Source organism: Leptonychotes weddellii, chromosome 6 (assembly GCF_054177405.1).
Source record: "Leptonychotes weddellii isolate Sample4059 chromosome 6, ASM5417740v2, whole genome shotgun sequence".
NCBI classification, from domain to species: domain Eukaryota; kingdom Metazoa; phylum Chordata; class Mammalia; order Carnivora; family Phocidae; genus Leptonychotes; species Leptonychotes weddellii.
In genome coordinates, this window is record NC_138374.1 from 87,360,444 (window position 1) to 87,382,627 (window position 22,184).

A 22,184-nucleotide genomic window follows, 5' to 3' on the forward strand; every position below is an offset into this window, starting at 1 on the left:
AGTACATTAAGGTTCATACCTTGCTTTTTGGTTCGTGGTTCGGCCTACGTTTGTATTTAGCCATATTTAAAAATCAGCCTTCATGTGAAAGAGGACAAAAAATGAGCTTTCTGAGAAACATTCTCCGGGTATAACTGAGCTGAAGGTTTAGTATCACATAACCAACGTGGGAAATACCCAAACCAAAATGCTAGCATCATGTTTCTGGAAATGGAAGCCTGTCACAAAGCCCGTGCAGCTGGAGCTCGAGCAGAGCCTTCCTGCCTTCCGGCCGGCCCCCAGAGATCCCTTCGGTGTGAAGCCGAGATGCGTCCCCGCTCCCGGAGAGACCGACGCGGAGGCCCGCGGCCATGTGTGCGACGGCAGTAGCACTTTCTCCTCCCACCTTACTGCCTCACGTTTATAATCCTGCTGATCTGCTTGTCTTGCTTATTCTTGAAAAATACTACCGGAGACTTTGCTATTTCTGGACCAGCAAAGTGTGTGATGGCAGATTAATACCGGAGGAGCAATGATTCCATTTGACAACAACAACAAAACCAGCAAAGGGAACTGTGGAAGATGGCACCACAGCTTAGCTGCAAAGGTTTAAGGAGCCGTCCTTAACAAGTGAGGAAATACTGCCGCACCTGTAAACTAACAACCTACCTAAACAAAGCTGGGTCTCTCTGAATGTCACACCCACACTTCTAGAAATAGAACGTGTCGTTCCTATAACAGAAGATGGTTTATCTTGCTGAAACAACTCATTTTCCAGGGTGTAGATCAGTCTGAAATGTGAGGTTTATAAAACAAGAAGGGGGATGGCTTTAGGTCTGGGGAAAGGAGTACACAGATTGGGGGATGGGAGGTAGTTTGCCTTTTTGAGGCTAAGGTCACAACTTTAGTCAAACAAGCCACGGCTTTCATATGTACGATCCGAGCCGCTGTGTGTGCGGCATAGTGTGTGTGAGTACGTGTGTGTGCGTGCTCTCTATCACCTCAAGATTCCGTCCAAATCTTGCCTCCCCATATCCTGTCCACACTGCACCAATCCAGTCCCCACCCGTGAACTGTAGGGTTACATCACCACTGGGAGACTGGAATGGGGGTTGCATTCTTCGACTCAATAGGTATTTGTTGACTGTCTACTGGGTGCCAAGTACTCTTCTAACAGCTGGGGGATAGATCCACGAGGGAACAAAACACACCTGTTTTCTTTCCTCGCAGCTCGCATTCTAGTATGAACTACTGCATTTTTTTGGAACTCGTGCTTCTATACATTTATCTTCTCATCAGTTTATTCCATCCCTTATTAGATGACCCATTTTTTTGAGTGTAGGGAAGGTGCCATCTACTTCCTCTGTGGTGTTCTGATCACATCCTACAGAGAGGTTTTCACACAAGTCCAAATACTTAATTCCTCACACTGAATATAAAGGAATGAGTTTTTTTAAAGGCAGTGTTTTTCAAAGGTAGGCCGAGTACCACTTGGAATCAAAAGCATTGGAACGATCACTGAGCCGAGGAAAAAGGAGTCTCTGTTTTTTTGTTTTTTTTTCCCCCCAATTCATCACATTTCCAGAAGGCGAGTTTTGGTGCCTTGCTAGCACATCTTCAGCCCAGGTTAATCTGCCTTTCAATTAAAGGGATACAGGCCTTGGGCTCAGAACCTGTGGCAAGCTATATTATCTAGCTAGAATTTAATAACTTTTGTCTTTATTGTATTTATTTTATTACCTTCAATTAAGGACAAGTAATACTACTAACAAGTACTAGTATTACTAGTACTAGTGCCGGTTAGTGCGCTTACATTTATGGCAGTAAATTCAAGTGTAACAGTGAATGGATTTCAAGCAAAATAGTAAATAAACCTTCAGGTGGTACTCACATATGGTAAAACTCATGAAAGTGAAAGCCCACAAGAATTTAGGAACATTTGGCCAAAAGTATAGCATTAACAGAAGCCAAGTTTTCCTGGTTCTCTACCTGTTTGGGCAAAATCTAATTTGAACTCCATTTTAGAATAACAGCATGCCCTGCGTGCTCAAACTTCACTTATTACCAGAGGGAACAGCTCCGGCTCCAAATTAAAAACATCAGTAATCGGAGATGAAAATCCAGTTATCAGACTCTGAAAGGCCAATGATCGCTCCAACTCCTGGCTTCTTAAAAGGATTCATGCCACTTCTCTAGAGATCAGTGTCTGTCTGGCCCATGGAGGAGAACCAAGTGAGCTTCCTTTGAAACTTCAGGGCTGAGGACCTTATGAATACAGAGGGAAATTATCCAGGGAACATTCAAGAGCAGTTTTAATTGAGTGAGTGTAGTGATCTGGGTTTCAAATGCAACGGGAGATGTACCTCTCCCGTAGCTCTTTTACGAGGGAGCCAGCGCACTAAGCGGCATGTTCCCTCCCATCCCCCCGGGAAAGCCGACTAGGAAAGAGTCTGTCAGTCTCCCCGATGCCCGGCCGCAGTCAGCACTCCCATCCCACCCAGTGTAAGACAAAGGGGGTTAGACCAAGGCAGGTATCTTGGCTCGCGTCTGAATTTTGTATTTTTCTCTCAGAGATTGTCAGCACCGGTCTGTTCTGAGAAATTAAGTATCTCACAAAGAGGTGCTGACTCTTACTTGACTACAGAATCCTGCTATTTGATTGAGGCACAAATGAATTCCACACCCCAAGAAGGAGTCCGTATTGTAATAAAACCGCGACACCGCATCTCCAGGTGACTTGTCCACAGAGCCTTTAGAGACTGGCTTTCATAACATCAGGACTCCCCCAGCCAGTCTGTCAAGGGCCGCCTTTTCCAAGGAAATGCACACCTCGCTCTAGTACCAGCCTTTCACAGACCGGGAAGGGGCCGGCACAGCATGACTACAAACCCATCTACTCAGCCGCCCACAGGGCCTGACACAGTCGCTGGGTTGGCCCTTCCGTTTAAGTGTTTCGGGATCAAATACTTCACTCCTGTGAAAGGTGGCCCCTCAGTACCCATAACTTCTCATAGGGATTTGCGGTTATTAAATTAGGAAGTAATGGAGACGCGTGGGGCAGGCCTGCAGGAATGGGAAGAGGAACCGTTCCTTTGATAAGGAGCAAGGGTTCTAAAATGACCAGTGGGGGAGGATCGGGCCTTGGGGGAGGTTCTGGTGATTCTGCACTGGAGCCCCCGCAGCAAGGGGATGGTATAAGGCTAACAGGCACTTCGGGGTTCTACCAAAGAAAAGGAAACGTGACCTGAGAACCCCGTGCCTACAGAAACCTTTGCCTAGAGCTGGCCTCTTCTTTTCTTTCATTCATTAATTTCCCCAGGGCCACTTTCCCCTGTGCCCAGCACTGACCATGACGCTGACCATGACCTCGGGGAGGGGGCATCCACACAGACAAGGTCCCTGTTCTGTAAGTTTGGTCTTCACATCTCTAAATATCTTAAATGGCCTGCCCTATTCTCTTATCCGTACCTAATTTCCTTTCCCTCCTTCTCCTGCCAGTCATCCCTGTCACTAACACACCAAGCACACCCATCTAGGGTAATGCAGTGATGCGTGAGCCCTGGTCCTCAGAAATCTCGAATCCCGGGAAGAGGAAAACCCACGCACTCAGATCAAATCACTAGCGTGTGCTAAGATGCAAGTGGAGAGAATAAACTGCCAGTAGGACACAAAACATTTCACATGGGGGTTAACACTCAACTTGAGTGTTGAGGACGAGCTTCATTTAACGTAGATGAAGGGAACGGCGAAGTTTAGCTGGTATAGGACTATTGGGCTAATGGGTCACCGCTACTTTACTAACCTGAAGCTTGGTTTTTTCTCTCTCACCACTAGAGTTAAGTAAGAACAACAGCTCACACTTATTTCTTCCTTCACAGCGTACAGTCTAATTCATACACAAGTCTCACGTCTCGCAACAGCTCTGTGAAGTTGTTCCCCTCATCTCCACACAGATCAGGATCCTGGCGCCCAGGGTCCACGACTTCCGTAGGCAGTGAGTTGGAGCCCTTGCTAAGTCAGCAGGACCGGAATCTGAATCTTTACCTACAACTCTAAGCCTCTTGGCTCTTCATCTCCTATGGAGTGGACTCTGCATTTGCCCATGACTGCATATCTACATTATCAAAAATTCTCTAACAATGGAATTCAAATAAATATAAATCTTCTGTAATTGCTTCAGTGTAGACGCAGCAAAAGCTTCCAGGGAACCATTTTTGTCCTGAGTGTAGTGTATAGCAAAAGCGGGTCTCAAGGCTAGTGATTCTAGCCCTGTCCAGCACTCCCCCCATGGGAGTGGAGGAACTTCTAGAACATGGAGCCAGCGTGAAATCCCTTTGCAAAGTTATTACGTCTGGCTTTCTACTGGAGTCTCTAGAGAAGCCCACGCTACAGATGCCCAGGCTCTTCCACAGATGACTGAGTCAGGCACTTTGGGGGGTAAGGGCAGCCACCTATTTTCCAACGGTTCTTAAAGCTGGCTGGGCGTCAAAAATACCTGTGGAGTTACTTTGTTTCCTTTTAAGTAAGGGTACAGATGTGTTTGAACATTTACAGAATCCATCTCTCCCACTGTCATGGAGTTCAGGCACCAAATCAGAATACTTGCACCGAGGCCACTAGACTAGACAGGTTTTCAGATAAAATCTAGTCAAGCTGAATTTGACTGAGGTACAAGTTTGCTAGTGTTCCAACAATACGATAGTGATTTTCAAATACACCAGCCAATTCAGTAGAAAAACAACTCTCAACTCACTTGGGACCCTTCTCGCCAGAGACGGTTTTGCAGGCGTGTGACCTGGGCCATCACACAGGGCCACGTGCTGGAAGGGCCATGCCTGGTTTCATGTTCTTTCCACTGCCTCCCTCTTGAGATGCTTAATGTTTTGTTTTTTTTTAACTTTATTTTTATTTTTAATTTTTTTTTAGATTTTATTTACTTATTTGAGAGAGAGACAGAGAGAGTGAGAGAGAGAGAGCACAAGCGAGGCGAGGGGCAATGGGAGAAACAGCCTCCCGCTGAGCAGGGGGCCGGATGCAGGGCTTGATCCCGTGACTCCAAAGGCAGATGCTTAATGACTGAGCCACCCAGGCGCCCTCTTAATAGTTTTTGAACAAGGGGCCCTACATTCCATTCTGAACCAGTTCTGTCGTAGCCCTGGGCCTCTATGCTAGGGCTACTTCTGCATGGTTTTCCTATTGGCTGAGTGGAAGCTGTGGCAGAAAGGGCTGCTTTTAAAACAAGCAGTCAACAGATCCCTGGTGAGAGCCAGTGAGTCGGGGAGGTGCAAGGGAGGTGCAGGGGAGGCAGGAGCTGGAAGGCTCGCCTGGAGAGGAAGCGAGGCCACGACTGCAGGGAAGCCTGGGGCAGGGGTGAAGAGGAGCAGAGACTACAGAGGCCACACATACAAGACCCGAACCCTTCCTGAACTGGGGCTGGGCTTCCTCCCTCTCTGTCTTTCTCTCCAAGTTACCACCTATTTCCCACTCCCCAGAAAGAGCCCTGGGAAGTGGGCCATTGTGAGGAAAGAGGTGGTAGCTAAAGGAGGGGCTCAGAGGAAAGATCCAGCCTTCAGGAGCAAGGTTGCACCCTTGCCTCCAGGAAGTCCTCGGGCTCGGATGCTCAACTCTATTTATAGGCTACGAGCAATAACACAGAACTTAGTCATCAGAGTCTCCCCTTCATATAGTTTTACCTTCTCCATAGGTTCAGAGGCCATACTTGAAACATTTTAAGACAAAATGAAAATTTCACATTAAGATGACTGTATATTTCAGGAATTCTGTAAACCTAGTGTGCTCAGAGTTCTCTTTTAAAGCCCACTTGATTTTTTTACTGCCTGCCATCCACTAATGAGAACAACTCTCTTTTTAAAGCTGGAAGGTAATTCTTCCTCAACCCAGAATAGAGTGGCACTGACCTTTCTCTTGACTGGAAATATATACTTTTTCTTTTTTTTCTAATATAACTGAAGATGCAAGAGTCCTTTCTAGAAGTTCATTCTAAAATTGGGCTTCATGACTCATTATCTGGTCTCTTCTGCCTTGAAGGTGGTTTTGGTTGTAGCAAGTCCCTCCCCAACCCCTCAAAAACTCTAAAAATATGAATAGATGTTTGTCACTTCTGTTCTCTTTTCCTCCCTATTCCCAATGATTAAAAAAAGTACACTCTGAGAGTTACCATAAGTCAGTGTGAGCTATGGATAGCTGTTCAATATTTACATTGTAAATTTCACTTTTTCTTTAAAAATGGAGTCCTTGCGACATGTTTTAACAGATTATCATGTGTAATACTTACAACTGACTTTACAAAGTAGAAATTAGTCCCCCTTTCCAGTCGATGAACCAGAGTGTCTGAATTTAGAGCTAACTTTTTGCCTGAGGGCACATAACTCTGTCTAGTGCCTTGGGTTCTGCCTGGGCTGGTTAGGGATCCCATAAGGGGTAGAGCCTGGTTGTTTAGAGTTTTACCCCTGGCCTTGCCACTTCCAGGCTAGATGACCTTGAAGAAGTCACATCACCTGTTTCTCAGATTCCTTATCTATAGTCTAATAGTACTTATTACATAGGGTTGTTTTGAAAATTAAAGAAAGCCTTACAGTGCTAGCATGTAGTAAATACTCCATAATAAATATCATTATTACTGTTTCTCCAGTATGCTCACAATGCTGTGGCCTATCCTGCTGTATGTCAATGAAGCCATGGGTTTCTGAGCAACTTCACCATTCTGCGAGAGCCAAAACTGCTCAGGCCACTCCTGCCCACCAGAGGAGAACCTACATAATTAATCAGGTCACGAATGACAAAGAAGACCTTTGCAGACAAAGACAGTAAAGACACATGAGAACCAAATGCGACATGCAATCCCTAATTGGATCCAGACCGGAAACATTTTTTCTTTTGCTGCAAAAGACATTGATGGGTGAAACTGGTGAGATTGTAATGTTTGTACACAGATAGTTATACTGTCTTAATTTCCCAGGGTCTAATCATTGTTCTCTGGTGATGCAGTATGTATCCTTGTTCTGGATTTGTAGGAGACAGACACTGAAGTATTGAGAAATAAAAGGGACTTACGTCTGTCACTTTCGGTCAAACATATATATCATGATATTAATAGGTCCACACGCGCACAAGGTGAGAGAGAGAAGAGGGGGATGATTGGTACATCGTGACATAGGAAAATGCTAACATTTGGGGAAAGTGGGTAAAGGGTGAGAGTGCTGAATCTGGACTTGGAAAGAACTGAGTTTGATTCTAGCCACTATGTCATAGTGCTTAGGCAAGTATGTTGAACTCCCTGAGCCTGTTTCTTAATCTAAAAATTGGGGATAACAACACCTACCTCATCGGGATCAATGTATATGTAAGTTTATGGGTGGATTTATAAAGTTGCAGCACACTGTACAAGTCATAAATTTTCATGAAGCAGCTCAGGCTGGGCTCTGCTGGAAGTCAGAGTGAAGCTAAGAGGTGGATCATCTCAGCCGTAAGATCAGGCAAGCAGGGGAGAACACTCAGATGAACTTGACACTTCACATTCGAAATTCATTTTTGCCAATTCCCCACAGAAGAAAGGTTTTTGACAGGGAACATATCCTATTCTTAATTTTTTTTTTAAAGGCTTTCAAATAAGCAAAGAAAATGTAAATATGATGATGCATTCTTGAGATTAGTGATTTTCATTCTGCCTGTACATCAGAATCACCCATTGGAGCTTTAAAAATAACGACACGTTTGGACCCTATCTTAGGAGAGTCTGATTCATTTGGTCTTTGGAAGATCCTGAACATTCACATTTTCAAATGGGTCCGCAGATACTTCTCATGTTCACTAGGGTTGCAAACTACTGCCCTAGACACAGTTAATGAAAGTAGGTACCCCAGAAATCAGGGCCGGAACCATGCCCATCTGATGTTGTCGGAAGAGATCTGAAGGATAGAATGAAACCTCCCAGTTACCTTGGCTTTTGCTGGTATTTGCAGTACACTTAGGCCCTCGACATGAGATATGCCATGGCGAAGGGTAATTGGCCTCACACAGCGAAATGTGGAATGTAGGCAAAATGGAGGCAGTAAACTTCAACAGGGTCATCTTGGGTGCTCACAAGAAAGAAATCAAAGCAGGCTCACTGAATGAGTTCTATAAACAATACAGTGACTCAGGAAAGGGATCGTCAAGTATGTTCTCTTGGTTCCCTAAGGACTTGGGCCTACGGGGCAATTGTTGTCTGGGAGGCCATCACTGCTGATTGACCTCATAAAGGATACTGGAAACGAAACCCAAGGAATTACGGGACCCTTTTCAAAAAAACCACAGGGTATTTGTTTCTTGGGAAGTTCTTGTTGCTATACTTCATACACATTTCCATTAGAAAAGCTCCAAGATGAAAATAACGTAATTAGAAACTAGCAACTAAAATTATTTAGAAGATAGGACACTGCTTTGATAAAGACATATGAGAAAAGTAAAAAAGGTTCTCAGATCAGATAAAAGCTGACAGAATGTATAATCAGAATTTGTTAGATAATGAGGGGAATTGTAGGAGTGGACCTTTTCACTTAAATCTGGAAAGAAATTGACAGCAAATGTTAAGGTAATTTAAGATTTAAGGGAAAAAATGACTTCCTTATATCCAAAGATTTGAAGGTTCAAAATGTTCAGAATTATCTTTGAAGGAGAAGCTGAAGGACAGGTTGAAGAAATATTCTTAAACTTTGATAGCAATGTTATAAAAGGCAATTGCCATATTTTTCTATAAACATTCTTGACTGTTACTAGCAAAAAAGTATCCTCGGCTAAATACATTTGAGTGAAATTTTAAACTTCTTATTACGTAAAGAGTCTGTTGCACAATCCCTGGGGAAAGTGAGTTGGGACAATGGCCGAGTGTAGGCGGCCAGTGCTCCTGCTAGGGAGACAGGAGCGGAAGGAAGATGAGATGAGTCGCCAGCCAACTCTAGGAAGAAAGGGAGGCTCCGGCCCATCCTGGGCTCCAAGCACCACCACTGTCACGTGGCTTCCCTGAGTACCAATTATTCCCCAGTCACAACCTTGGTGGGCTCTCTATTTCCCATGGTATGACATCCAATCTCAGCGTTGGCTTGGCTTTCATAAAGCCCAACAATACATCCACTAAAAGCAAGTTTTTGGCTGCAGTCACTCTTTGTTTCCACCACTCAAAAGCAGAAAAAGGGCTTTACCACTTGAAATAGGCTTTCCTTTACACCCATAACTCCTGCAGGGCAAGGGATGTCCCTCTTCCTTCTTCCTACACTCGTGAGTTGTTCACATACAGCAGGCCATCAACACTTGCTGAGTAAGTGCTGACCTCCTGCGGTTTCTGTTTCTCTTCTTTTTCACACCCTTCTCACCCACTCTATCCAAGCTGGTTACTCTTTACCCACTCTTTACAAAGAGGCTTCTCACGTAGTCTCCATCATTGCCTTCCGCCAATCATGCTGATATAACAACACAAATGCTGACATTCAGGAACAGAATGCAAAGGGCCCTGCTCCTAGGCCAGCCAAGACCACAGCTGATTTGCAGGGGACAGTTTAGGGCAGTAAAGAACTGGAGAGGAATTAAGGAGGCAAGAAGTGAGAGGCTGTATTCCTATTAAAAAGGGAAAGTGAATAGGGCTTTCAGAAAGAGGCAAGTATGACAGAGACATGCTTCAGACAAATGCTTTTCCTATCAAAACTTAATCTTAACTTATTAACAAGAGGAGCTTTGGCCCATAAATACTACAAAAGTTCTTTGAGTTTTTGGAATAACATAAAACAATGAGTTATCTAAATAAAGCCTTATCAGTTTAAAGATTTCATTTAGAATAGTTTGGCTTTTCGTTGATAAACTTCTGTTGAGTGGTGTACCTCTGCCGTGGCCCCATCAAAAGTCTAGGTCATTTAATTCACGTTTCATATTCTCTTAAATGACTCAAAACAGAACGGTAATGCCAAAGGCTAAGGCAGAACTCAACCAATTAAAATACTGGTGCCTCAGCTGTTGGCATACCCCTCTGGTGCTGTTTTAAAGATTCATGTAGAGGGCGCCTGGGTGGCTCAGTTGGTTAAGCGACTGCCTTCGGCTCAGGTCATGATCCTGGAGTCCCGGGATCGAGTCCCGCATCGGGCTCCCTGCTCAGCAGGGGGTCTGCTTCTCCCTCTGCCCTCTTCCCTCTCGTGCTCTCTGTCTCTCATTCTCTCTCTCTCAAATAAATAAATAAAATCTTTAAAAAAAAAAAGATTCATGTAGACATATTCAAGACTTATGGATTCTGTCTTTGGAAAATTTACAGGAGAGAAAGATGGCGTTGTTTCAAGATAATACCTATAATAACAGAAATGACAACAACACTAAAAATAATGTGGTAGAGAATGATACTCAGTCTTTCTTTCCCCTTCATAAAGGGAATTTTGATTTCATTGGGGGAAGCAAAGTGCGTAGCCTTCATTACACATGGGTGGAGGGGAGGCCTGTACCTAATTTTAGACCAATATCACGTAAGCAAAGTTGTTGGGTAGGGCTTCCTGGGAAGCTCACTAAAAGCAGGTATACTCAGCTGTAGTGTCTTTTTGCCCTTTGCCCTTTAGTTCCTTCTGCCTGGAACAAGCAGGATGCTAGAGCACAGCAGCCACCTTGGACCTAAGAGGCAATCACAGGGAAGGGCCAAGATTACTGCAATGATCTCAGGCCTGAAGTCTTGAGCTGCTGAACCAAAGCCTGTCACTAAATCTGCCGGTGCCTTGACGTTGGCCTGTCTAGTCTCCAGAACTACGAGAAATAGATTTCTGGTGGTTATAAGCCACCCAGGCGATGGTGTTGTTACAGCAGCCTGAATGAACCAAGACAGGTCTCTTCATAGTTTCCTTTTTTTTTTTTTTTTTTTTAGAGATTTTATTTATTTATTTGAGAGAGAGAGAATGAGAGAGCACATGAGAGGGGGGAGGGTCGGGAGGGTCAGAGGGAGAGGCAGACTCCCCGCCAAGCAGGGAGCCCGATGCGGGACTTGATCCCGGGACTCCAGGATCACGACCTGAGCCGAAGGCAGTCGCCCAACCGACTGAGCCACCCAGGCGCCCCATAGTTTCCTTTTCAGCAGGAAGAGTCACTCTGTTAAACCTGAGACCTCCTCACTTCTTGTTTCCCCATAAGAAAACTTCTAATTTGTGCTATTTTCGGCATTTCTGTTCCTAGCAGCCAAATTCTTCACAGATATAAATAACAGTAATAACCATGACGGTCATGGTGACAACAGCAACTGGGGTCTGAATGCTTTGCATTCATCATCACGTCTAATGCTCATGATTCTCACGGCCCTGTGATTGTACAGGGAACTGAAGTGTGGGTCCCCCAGCTAGCTAAGAAGCAGAATTAGGGTGAGTTGGGCAATCTAATTTTAACCCCACGTGCTGTGCTTCCTCCTACCCAGCTAAGTGACGGGAGTCAGCGAGGAGCTCAGCTGAGGTTCTGGGGTCATGTGTGCTGTTTTCCAAGGCTATTCTCCTTCATGCTAAACACACATTTCCAGTGTAGGCATCTCCAATAAAGATTCCTAAAACATACAAACCTAATGTTTAAAAAGAGTGAAGTCCGATCCAATAATTGCAGAAAGAAAATCTTCCCTCCGTGAGGATTCCGAACCACCTGTCCTGTTCCTGTCACACTCCTTACGCTTCATCAGCCAGAGCATTTCAGCTGGACCTCATCCTCAGTCTGTAAGCATCAGGGAGGGGACCTACGTTCACGGATTTACTCAATCCTTACCCTTTTCTATGAAATCACTACCAAGGGAGCTAATTAGTGGCAGCATCCTTGGGGTTTTCTTCCACCCTCCCCTGCCTCCCCATCCCACCCGCCTGGGACCAATGACTCCCCTAACGTGGATGGAAATGATCTACCTTCACTGGGACACACTTGGGTTGATTTTGAAAAAACAAAGCAAAACAAATGACTCTGAAGCTGCCTGTGATTTTTTGGAGGCCCTTTCCAAGCATGGAATGACCTTTCTGATCAAAGCTATGCTTTGAATCCATCATACATAATACAACAATAAATTTGAGGGAAATTTTGAAATACTGGCTATTATATAGTTAGGTCAACTGAAAACTAATTGAATGGTTTGGAAAATCAGAATCACAGAAATTAAGAACTTGAAAGACCTGAGAACATTCTGTGCGATCCCCTCAATGATATTACTTCCTCCTTGTTACGCACTCTCTGTTTCTTAAAGATGAAAAACAACAGAAAAATGCTGATGTTTAACACTTCTGTCGCAGAGATCCAGCTTAGACATGGAAAACCAGACATGCATATGACAAATCCAGCCAGAAGCAGGACACACCGGTTATCTACCGATTCCACTCTCCAACTCCCTCCAGCCTCCTCTATATCCTGCCACTGGCATTTTCTTAACATCGCTCCTGACTCAGAAAACAAAACAACCCTTCACAACCTGGACCAGGCCAACGATTCCAAGATCCAGCATAACCCCCAGTCCCTTCAGATTTTAAACTCTCACCATTCAAATTTCAAATCATTAACTGAAAGCTTCATCTTCTGTCCTGTTTCTGGGTCTGTAGACATTCAATTCCTTCTGCCCACAATGCTCTTCCTAGACCCTCTTCCTCCTATCCCCACTTTTGTACTTTGTGACCTTAGAATCTCTATTTGAAGCCACTAACTAACCAACAGAAAAATTCTTGTGGAACTTAAGAAACTGGTGGGTGGCCAGACTAACCATCTAAATCAGGGGTCTGGGCTTGGTAGGTAAAAGGTTCAACTAAGGACATATAACACCAAAAAGGACTAAGATCACTTCTACACCAAAGGCAGAAAGATAAAACTCTGTTGCTGGGACCCTCTTTCTTTTGAAAAATTTTAAAACATCTTATAGTACAAAAGGGAAAATGCTTTGCTATTTCGAGCTTCTTTCACTCTTGTAAATGACATCTGTGATGTCAACATTTAATGAGAGCTATTCGGAATTTGGCACTGTTAATTCATGTGAGAATGCCAATTCCACTGAGTAAAGGAGATATTAGAGTCATATTTAACATAAAGTGCAAATATTGCAACGAAGTGGGTTCAGGATGAAAATGTCAATTATATGTAAAAATTAAATACCACCTTTTTGAATCACTTGTCTTGGCATCATGGAAAATTTTTCAGCCTTCTCCAACAAGAGTGTCAGATCTTGGGAACAGTAATTCATAAATGGCCTGATTCCACAATGAGTCAGTGACTAAAATACTCTGGATAAATGTTTCACTCATTTATATTGTTGGGTCAAAACTCCAGTTTGTTGAATTATCTGTGTTGGTGACATCTTTCAAAGAGTTAATTTACCGCTTTGCATCCTTTCAGGATGCCCCCATGTTGTTGACACACACAATACACTAAGTAGACAGGATTTATGGGGTACTGAACGGGTACCCCAAGTCTTCAAAACCTACAAAAGGAAGTTTAGTAAAATAGGCAGCCACAGTGATTATATTCAAAAATAGAGCTTTTCTTCTTGAACGGATGGTCTGGGCACCAAGGAAAGATCCTACTGAATCTCTGACCCTGGGAATCCTAAAATAATCTCTTGCAGTAAACAGGGACATTATATTGAAACCTTAAATTATGGAAGATTATGAGAACAACACTTTTTAACAAAACCAAGCCATAAAAAAATCTAGGGTTTTAATGTAACCTCTTTTACTTCCTTTTAAAATGGAAGTCCTTCAGATCACATAGAAACTTAATCTCTGGTTTAAAATTTAGTGCTAAATATGAGCCAAAGACTTAAGGACTCTGAAACTAAGATTAAATATATACTTTTTAAAAAAAATATGCAGCTTTTCAAATTAGCCTTGATGGCTGTTACATTCATAAAATCTTGGAAAAAGAGCTAGTAATCCATGTCATTTTATACTTTTAACTCATCTGAAGTTTCTCTTATTTGTGGGTTTGTAGTTAGAGGTGGAGGGAATCTTTTGAGGCCTTCAGTGACACCGTGGGACTCTACTTTGGAAATTAATACTCAAAATAATAGATAAAAAATATTGATCTCTTCTTCTGCAATTACTCCCTATTATATTTGTCTAGACTTATTGATTTAAATGTGAAGTGACATTTTTAAGTTGGGGCAATGTGAATCTAATCTTTGAATATATTAGGGGGGAAAATGCCCCAGAGGCCAGCATGACAGTTCCTGCATGGCTAAAATATCATCTACTTGAATGAAGAAAACTAATATGTATTCACCTCAGTGGAATGTAAAAAAGCCATAAAAATCTCTAGCTGTAAAATGCTTATCATTTGATTTGCTCTCATTCCCCAGAGACTAGTGAGAATCCCTATATGTCACTTTGAAATGGAAAAAAAAAAAATCTTTGCTTCATTTCCTTTTAACTTATAACTATTATTTCTAGCTTTCTTTTAAAAATTGCATCCTTAAAAAATTTTAAAAAAAAGTAAAAACTGTATCCTTGTTTGGATGAGAGTGGAAAGGAGTGGGCTAAAAATGAAAATTTCTTAACCTAGTGTTTCATTTAAAATATTGTTGACCTGGAATTATAATGTTGGTATCAATGTCCAGTGACATTTTATGGTATAGCCATTAAGTAAGGAAGCTAATTTCTGTAATCTATTACCTGATTCCCATTATTGTGCCATTAAATACCTCTAGGGTTTTAGTACTGAGACTTTCCAGGAACTTATTCAGATGTGGTGTGTAGAGAAGTTTGGCTTATAAAGAAAATCTTTGTTTTCATTTAATTCCTAATCAGTAGATATGCTTCATTAGTCCAGAAATTGACTCACAGAATTCTTGGTGGTGCTTCTAAAGATTAAAGATTAAGATTAAACAAAGACAGAATTATTGGAATAAAGGCGGTTCTGCTGAAAGTGACCAGGTTAGAGAGGGCTTGATTTACTCTCAGGAAAATGCTAAACAAATCCATGCTGTGAAAACTTTTCACTTTTCTTGTTAAAAGTATATTCGTAATTTCTACTGTGCTTTCCATAGTTGTCAGCAACCAGATGGCACTTTTTTTTTTTAATAAATGAGATATTGGATGAGGAATGTTCCTTCCACAAAGGTTCCAAATTTTTCATAATCTTTTGCTATCTAGAGAGACCAGTTTTGTACTTACTGTGTCACTGAACAAAGAAAACTATCCACCTAAAAAGACTTTGAAACAGATAATATAAACCTGCACTGAGGTGTGCTATATGAAACAAACCATTCTGTGTGTGAAATTCCAAACTCCAAGCTTCTAAATTAAAGGGTCTCTCTCTTCTAGCGCTTTCTTACCTAAACTTATCTTCCCCACCTGTTCCCTACGACGTGTATCCTCTCACTCCGGCCATGTTTCTTTAACATGTACATCTCTTTTTCCGTGTCTTTATACAAAATACTCCTTCTTTGTAAAAACACTCACCTTTTCTTACTTTCTTTAATGTCTAGCCAAGTCTCACCTCTATATAAGACTATTCCTAAATGCTGTGGTCCCTCAACTACTTTTCTTTTTTTTTTTTTTATTATGTTATGTTAGTCGCTATACAGTACATCATTAGTTTTTGATGTGGTGTTCCATGATTCATTGTTTGCGTATAACACCCAGTGCTCCATTCAGTACGTGCCCTCCTTAATACCCATCACCGGGCTAACCCATCCCCCCACCCCCCCTCCCCTCTAAAACCCTCAGTTTGTTTCTCAGAGTCCATAGTCTCTCATGATTCGTCTCCCCCTCTGATTTCCCCCCTTCATTTTTCCCTTCCTTCTCCTAATGTCCTCCATGCTATTCCATATGTTCCTCAACGACTTTTCTATCCTGATCTCCTTTTGTATTTATACAGAAATGTATGAGAATATATTTTAAGAATTGAGAACATGATATAACTAGTATTATAAAATACTGTTTCATGTATTGTTTTGTGCTTGTCTCTTATACTGTTGGACCTCTAGCTCAGCGTGCATTTGTCAGTAATAACAACAGAAGGAATTTCAGGATGTGAATACTCAGGCCTGCGTTTGTCAAGAAGGCTTAAACAGAACATAATGTTAATCTAAACTTTTACCTTAGAAATCTAGAAAAAGAAGAACAAATTAAATCCCAATTAAATGGAAGAAAAATAATAAAAATGAGAGCAGAAATTAATTTAAAACAGGAAATCAATAGGAAAAAAAAATCAACAAACCCAAAAGCCAGTTCTTTGAAAAGATCAACAAAATCAGTAAGCATCTAGGCAGGCAAGGCAAGAAAAAAAGAACAAAAATTACTAATATCAGAAATGACAGAGGGGACACATCACTGGAGAGTCCACGTAAATTAAAAGGATGATAGAGGAATATTATGAAAAACTCTATGCCCACAAATCTGACAATGTAGATGACACAGACTAATTCCATGAAAGACACAATCTGCCAAAACTCACAGAAGAAAAAAATAGATGATCTGAATAGGCCTATATTAACAACATTGAATCAATAATGAATAACCTTCTAAAACAGAAAGCACTAGGCCCAGATTTGTGAATTCTACTAAACACTGATGAATTTTACCAAATATTTAAGAAATTATACCACTTTTCTATAGTCTCTTTCAGAAGATAGAAGCAGAGGGAGTACTTCTCGACTCATCATTCTATGAAGTCACTTTACTCTTATACCAAAACCAGAGAGAATGACAACAAGACTACATAGTAATATCTCTCATGAACATAGATCAAACACCCTCAAAATATTAGCAAAAGGAATCCAACAATAAGTAAAAAGATTTATACAGCACAATCAAGTGGTATTTATCTCAGGTATATAAAACTTGCTCAACATTTGCAAACCAATTAATGAAATCCTTACATCAACAGGTTAAAAAGAAAAATCACATGTTTATATCAATAGATGCAAAAAAAAGCATTTGATATAATCTCACACACATTCGTGATAAAAACTCCTAGCAAAGTAGGAACTAGAGGGGAACTTCCTCAACTTAATAAAGAATATCTAGGGATGCCTGGCTGGCTCAGTCAGTAGAGCATGCAACTCTTGATCTTAGTGGTCATGAGTTCAAGCCCCACTTGGGTGTAGGGTTTACTTAAAAATATATACGTATCTACAAAAAAATCCCCTAAATTTAACATCATAGTTAAGTGTGAGAAACTCCACTAAGATCAGGAAAAAGGCAAGGATATCTTCTCTCACCACTGCTTTTCAACATCATGCTGGAATTCCCAGTTAATGTGATGGACAAGAAAAGGAAATAAAAGGCATACAGATTAGGGAAGAAAAATAAAACTGGCTCTGTTTGCAAATGACATAATCCTCTATGTAGAAAGCCTGAAAGAACTGACCAAAAAATTTCTGGTGCTAATAAGAGATTATAGCAAGGTTGCAGGTTATAGTTAAGCTACAAAAGTCACTCATTTTCCCATACCAGCAATAAACAAGGTGAATTTGAAATTAAAAACACAATACATTTATACTATATCCAAAAAATGAAATACTTAGGTGTAAACCTAACAAAATATGTTAACCATCATATGAGGACATCTACAAAACTCTGACAGAAGAAATCAAAGAAGAACTAATTTCTTGAAAGAAGAATATACAGAAGGCACACACCATCTGTGAAGCTACACTAACCAACACAGTGTGGTATTGATAAAAGAACAGACAGACCAATGGAACACAATAGAGCCCAGAAAGAGATCCACATAAATATAGTCAACTGATCTTTGACAAGGGAGCAAAGGAAACACAATGGTGCAATTAGTCTTTTTAACTGGTGGTATATATCATCAAAGAAGATATGTTAGAGAAGGCATCTAAGCATATGAAGAGATGTTCCACATCATATTGTGTGGATATCAATAATCTAAAAACTGATTCTAAAGTTTATATTGAGAGGCAAAAGACCCAGAATAGCCAACACAACATCGAAGGAGAAGAACAAAGTTGGAGAACTGACACTACCTGACTTCAAGGTCTACTATAAAGCTACAGTAACCAAGACAGTGTGGTATTGATGAAAGAATAGACAAACAGATCAATGGAACAAAATATGAGCCCAGACTTAGACCTCCATAAATACAGTCAACTGTTCTTTGACAAGGAAACAGAGGCAATGCAAAGACAGGCTTTTCAACAAATGGTGCTGGAACTGGATATCCACATGCAAAAGAAAAATGAATCTAGACACAGATATTACACCCTTCACAAAAATTAACTCAAAACGGAGTGCAGACCTAAATGCAAAACACAAAACTATAAAAACCCTAGAAGATCATATAGGAGAAAGCCTAGATGACCTTGGGTATGGTAATGACTTTTTAGATACAATACCAAAGGCATGATCCATGAAATAAATCATTGTTAAGCTGGACTTCTTTTGCTCTGCGATGACATTGCCAAAAGAATGAGAAGACAAGCCACAGACTGGGAGAAAATATTTGTGAAAGACATGCGACAGAGGACTGTTATCCAAAATATACAAATAACTTTTAAAACTCAATAAAAACAACCTAATTAAAAAATGGGCCAAAGACCTTAGAAGTCTCACCAAAAAAGATATACAGATGGCAAATAAGCATATGAAAAGATGCCTCATGTTATGTGTCATCAGGGGATTGCAAATTAAAACAACTAGATGCTACTACTCCCTATTAGAAGGGTCAAAATCCAGAACACTGACAACACGAAATGCTGGCGAGACCAAAGAGCATGGGAGCTCTTATACAGTGCTGATGGGAATGCAAAATGGCACAGACACTTCAGAAGACGGAGAGTTTCTTACAAAAGTAAACATGCTCTTATCACATGATCCAGAAATCATTCTCTTTGGTATTTACCTAAGGGATTTGAAAAATTATGTCCTTACAAAAGCCTGTATGTAGATATCTGTAGCATTTTACTCATAATTTCCAAACTTGGAAGAAACCAAGATGAACTTCATTCACTAGATGAATAGGTAAACTGTGGTACAACCAGACAATGGAATACTATTCAGCACTAAAAAGAAGTGATCTATCAAGCCAGGAAAAGACAGGAAAAGGAAACTTAAATGTGTATTACTAAGTGAAAGAAGCCAATCTGAAAAGGCTACATACTGTATGATTCCAAACATGTAACATTCTGAAAAAGGCAAAACTATGGAGACAGTAAAAAAACAAAACAAAACAAAACAAAAAAAACAGTGGTTGCCAGGCGTTGGGGAGAAGGAGGGATAAATAGAGCACAGAAGATTTTTTAGGCAGTGAAACTACTCTGTACGATGTCATAATTGTGGCTACATGTCATTCATTATACATTTGTCCAAACCCAAAGAATGCACAACACCAAAGGTGAACTCTAATGTAAACTAGGTTCATTAACTATAACAAATGTACCACTCTGGTAGGGGATGTTGATAATGGGAAGGCTATGCATGTGTGGGGGCAGAGGGTCATAAGAAATCAATATACCTTCCACTCAATTTTGCTGTGAATCTAAACCCGCTCTAAGAAACAGTCTATTAAACAACAGCACAACCAACACAAAAAGCATGTCCGTAATACCTGATCATGAGCTCATTATTTAGTACGATGTGATCTATTAAATTATATACAGTCCGATTTTGCCCATTGCCATTTTATGTCTGATTGTTTCACCTTCTTAGAATATTAGCTCCATGAGATCAGAAACAGCTCCGTGAGATCAGAAACTGAACCTTCTATAGTCTTTCCCCAGTGATAGATCTCAAGCTTTTGGCAAAGAATTTTATGTACTTAAATAAAATGTGATGCAGAGAAGTAATACAATGAAGAAAGTTTTCTTTTCTTTTAAATGTAGTTAAGTAGGTATCCAAGAAATATTTTTTGAATAAATACATGAATAAAAGATGTTTTCAATTTTGTTAATCCTAAACATTTACATTTCAGTTTCTCATACTGACTCTGAAGATAAGCACCCTTCATTTTAAATGCGATTGGTTGGAAAACATAAAAAAAAAAGAGAGAATTAAATAAAAGTAGTTTAAGAGGGAAATTTATGCCACAAGCTACATGTAGGAGAAAAGCACATTATACTACCAACTGCTTGACCTTCAAAAGATAAGTCAAATGCCTCAACTAATTACTCTCTTAGGTATGTTCAGTCCATTGCAAAAGTGCTGGTATATTCTTATAAGACACTTTGATTAGATTTCCCATTCCTTGAGCAAAATTAGAGTACAATCTAAGAACCCTGAGGTGGAAAAGGGCACTTGGAAAACAGGTGTTGTTGAGTCAAAAAAACCCCAGCGAACTGTGTAATTGACCTACTATTTTATGGTTTTATTCTTCTCCTAAAATGGTAATAGGAAAAAATACACAGACATTATGTTATATTAGGGTTTCTGGGTGCCAACGGCATGTCAAAATAGAAAGAAATGAATAGGGAAAAGATAAGTGAGAGGAGAAAAATGAAATTAATGGTGGTGAGAGCATGGCATTATTGATACAAATTATTTAATAATTTGAATTATTTTAGAAAATAGTTAATTTCAAAATGATTGGAACATTTACAATTTATTTTGGGAAAGAAGATTTAGCCTGTGTCTAGACACTTAGTAAGTGTAAGCTAGCTGTTTGCATTTGAATGCTGCAAGCCCTATCATATCACATCCTATTATTTCAAGTCAGTTACTGTGTTAAATGAATCAACAATACCCAGAAATTTGCTTCATTATTTACTACCATCTTGATGGGAAGAAAAAGGGATCTTATAAATAACATCATAGATTTTCACAACATGGATGAAGATTTATATTTAATTGCATCCTTAGTACATACCCTAGGAATAGAAACAAATCAACTTCTTAAGGTTAAGAGAAGTTTACACAGCAAATTATGGGTGATACCTGTATCAAATATATGTATATACATGATACCCGTACTCCTACTACTAATATACCAACTGCAGCAAAGCCAACAATAACTATCATTTACTGGGTGTTTTCTGGATGCCATGCCCTGGCTCTATCCTCGTGGCAGATACTCAGGTCGGGTCTCTCAAGTTCCATTTCAGCCTCCTTCTATTTGGTAGCTGGAAAGCTACAAACTACATTTCCCAAACTCCCTTGCAGCTACGGCTTTTGCTACAAAGTGCGCTCCACCCATTTTGCTGTGTTCACGTGGAATTGAAGGAGAGAGGCAAGACAAAGGCCATCTTTGTGCTGCTACAAATGCTGGCAGGCAGAGAGAGAAGCATGTGCAGTGCCTGGACTCAGCCTTCCGGTGTCTTGCCACCAGGGTTGTGGCTGTGAGAGGCAGTCATGTCAGCAGCCGTGGCTGAGGGGGCCACCAGGAGCACAAGTACAGTAATGTGGGATGAAGTCAGTGGCCTTGTGGCATCCTACCCCCACCCCCACCCCCACCCCTCACTGATCTTCCCTGTATTCAACCCCTTTCTTCTTGGTTTCTGTTTCTATACTGAACTTTGGCGATATGGTCCTTTATATATATCATCTCATTTAATGCCTTCTGGGAAATGTCATTATTTCTATTCTGCAACAGAGAAAATAAGCCTGAAAAGGGTAATTTTTCCTAAGTCACAAAGTCGGTAGGTGGAGAAGTTGGGAATTTGAATTCTGATCACCTGACTCCAAAGCCTGTCCTCAGAACTGCTATATTTCCCATGGGCCTGCCTCATACTCAACACTTTAATTAAGGCTAAAGGAAGCCCATTTGGCATGGTACGGTTCAAATTCAACTTTAAACTTTGATTTACCTTTGAACTCACACTCAAATCAAGTAAAAGTTATTGAAAGCTCAGCTAATTTCTCCTTCCACTCATCACTTCCGTATGCTTACGGACTTCGGACTGACTTAGAAACAGAAATGCTGGTCTTGCAATATTTTCAGCTAAGTCAGGAAGAAATAAGAAGTCTTGCTCTCCTGGGAGTCTTTAAGCTTCAAGCTTTAGTAAAAAGATGTCTGATATCTTAGAGCAATACATTTTTACTGGTCTTTAAGCTTCAAGCTTTAGTAAAAAGATGTCTGATATCTTAGAGCAATACATTTTTACTGGTCATTGAAAAAGGATAAGATGCACTTCTGGTCATCAGTAAAGGAAAGGAAAAGAAGCACCTGCAATTCTGGTAATTATAAAAACCAACGATCTGGGGCGCCTGGGTGGCTCAGTTGGTTAAGCGACTGCCTTCGGCTCAGGTCATGATCCTGGAGTCCCGGGATCGAGTCCC

General features: G+C 40.8%; 1 protein-coding gene across 8 annotated transcripts in view; it reads right to left on the reverse strand.

Annotated features, from left to right (window-relative positions):
* Window positions 1-22,184, reverse strand: part of NME7 (NME/NM23 family member 7) — a 250,753-nt gene that overhangs the window by 1,115 nt on the left and 227,454 nt on the right. The gene's annotated exons all lie outside the window — the stretch shown is intronic.